Consider the following 2,500-nt stretch of genomic DNA (forward strand, 5'->3'; position numbering starts at 1 on the left):
TGTATCTGTCTGTCTGTCATTCTATCTGCCTATCTGTCTGTATCTCTCTCTCTCTCTATTGGTCTGTCTGTCTCTCTCTCTCTCTATACACACACACACTCACACATACATATATATATATATATATAAACATACACACATAGATACATATACATATATATACATATATATATAATATATATACATATATATACACACACACACACACACACACACACACACACACACACACATATATATATATATATATTATAGATATAGGGTAAAGAATTATTAATTTATTAATAAATTAATAATTAATAACTTTTACCAAGTAGTTCGGTATGGAAAAAAAAAACCCCGTTATCGGTAAAAACTTATACAAAAAGTTTCTTTTATAATTATAAACATTATAAACATAATTAAGGGATCAGCAAAAGTTGCTTCACCAACATACCGAAAATTTAGAAATAGCAGTTAAAATACTAATTCTTCTACTGCAATATATCTCCACAGAAAGCAATACTCGTAATTCACATAGGGATACTCGACATACTCTCCCCCTTTCTGTTGAGGGGCCATGTTCCCCTTGTAAGGCACTCCATCTGCTGTTAACAGCCACTGAATGAGGGCCTGGGCATGCTGTGGTTGCTGATATGCAGACATGCACCCAGGCTGCTGCATCTCTAGCATTTCCTTGACGGTGTGCAGGTGTCGTTGCCGTTTGTTCGACTTGCTCTTCCACAGTTCATCTCTTTGTCTGAGTTGCAATCCTGGATTAGGTGTAGACCAAAGAGGGGTGCTTGGCACCTCATGTGCCATCAGGCGCTCACAGGTGGGCAATGTACCAGAAAGGCAATGCTGTCAGTGGTAGTTCCACTGTAGTGTTCTGTAGGGAGTTAGTGGAGGGAAAGTGTGATGACGTTCTTGGGGAAGCTCTGGGCGTCGACAAAGATCAAGTCACTGGTCAGTTTCGGATAACTTCCAGAAATCCCTCACCTGGCAGTGCTACCGAGGGGTGCTGCCTGTTTGGGATAAACTTTGCAGGCACGGAAGTGCTTTCAGCTCGGCTTGCCCAAGGTACGCACAGTAATGAAACCATTCTGCATGCCCTCGTCCAGTGCCTGAGCATTGCTGACCTGTGGGTTTATGTTGAACACCTGCTGTCACATGTAGGACGGATCTGGCTTTCAGCTGAATCAATAGTGAAGATTGCCCTGCTTCCCACCTTTGGATGGGAAGGGCAGGCAAGTTTTATTTGTCTGGTAGCTGTAGCAAAAGTGGTAGTATGGTGGACTCCTTTGAAAGGGCTAAAGTCAGACACTTTCCTCTCTGGCTGAGCCCTCATCAACTTCTTCAAGTTTCACTTGAAGAAGAAAGTGAGGGTGGAGGGGGAAGTGTTGCCTTCTAGCAAGTTTGTTGAAAGGTGGGTGAATGTTGGAAGAACGGCTAGTGTGAAAGGACCAATTCTGAGCATACACCTGTGAAAAAATTAAAGGAGAAGGGCTCTTGCCCTGTTGGTCAGGCACCCATGGCTTTTGTGGGATTTTCCATGAGTCACCTTTAAAGTGCCTCCCCCTATTGGGAGTTTTACTTGTTTGGTTTTTATTGTTTTTTAATGTTTACACGAATTTCAAAACCCATTGTATATTCTGGTTTTTGTCTTTTAACGTTATTGTGTGTCCTTTTATCATCATCATCATCATCATCGTTTAACGTCCGTTTTCCATGCTAGCATGGGTTGGATGGTTCAACCGGGGTCTGGGAAGCCAGGAGGCTTCACCAGGCTCCAATCTGATTTGGCAGTATTTCTATAGCTGGATGCCCTTCCTAATGCCAACCACTCTGTGAGTGTAGTGGGTGCTTTTTACATGTCACCAGCACAGAGGCCAGAGGAGGCTAGCAATGGCCACAATCAGTTGGTGCTTTTTACGTGCCATCTGCACGGAAGCCAATCAAGGCGGCACTGGCATCGGCCATGTTCGGATGGTGCTTTTTACATGCCAGCCCTTGTGGGCAATAAAAGAATAAATTATTATTATTATCATCATTTTTACTGTTTGAAACAGTTTGATTTGGCTTGATGTGACTTAGTTTTGGAGGCAGAAGCCTGTCTCCTTCAGGCTCGGATTACTGAATGAAGAAATACACAAAGTCCAAGAATGGCTTGTGGAAAAGGGGCTGCTTCTTGGTGAAGGCCACTCACATGGGTGTTGTCAGGAGTGAGATCAGCAATTCAGCAACACCAGATACATTAGAAAGGAGAATTTCTCAGACTGTGTGGCTGGATAGAAAGCCAATGGTGTCTTGGGATTTTGATGGGCCTTTGTGAGGCAGAAGGGAGGCCAATGACGAGTGTGGGTGAGTGCGCATGTGTGTGTGTGTGTGTTGGTATGTACCAAATGTATGTGTATTATTGGTTGTGTTATATATATATATATGTGTGTGTGTGTGTGTGTGTGTGTGTTTTTATATGTATATATATATATATATAGGCGAGGGCATGGCCGTGTGGTTAGGA

The 2,500-nt window shown here is 42.8% G+C and overlaps 1 protein-coding gene across 8 annotated transcripts in view; it reads left to right on the forward strand.

The window, feature by feature from the left end:
- Positions 1–2,500, forward strand: part of LOC106869832 (uncharacterized) — a 186,939-nt gene that overhangs the window by 167,265 nt on the left and 17,174 nt on the right. The window lies entirely within an intron of this gene.

The sequence above is a fragment of the Octopus bimaculoides genome, chromosome 27 (assembly GCF_046866305.1).
Source record: "Octopus bimaculoides isolate indiv1 chromosome 27, ASM4686630v1, whole genome shotgun sequence".
In the NCBI taxonomy this organism is placed as follows: domain Eukaryota; kingdom Metazoa; phylum Mollusca; class Cephalopoda; order Octopoda; family Octopodidae; genus Octopus; species Octopus bimaculoides.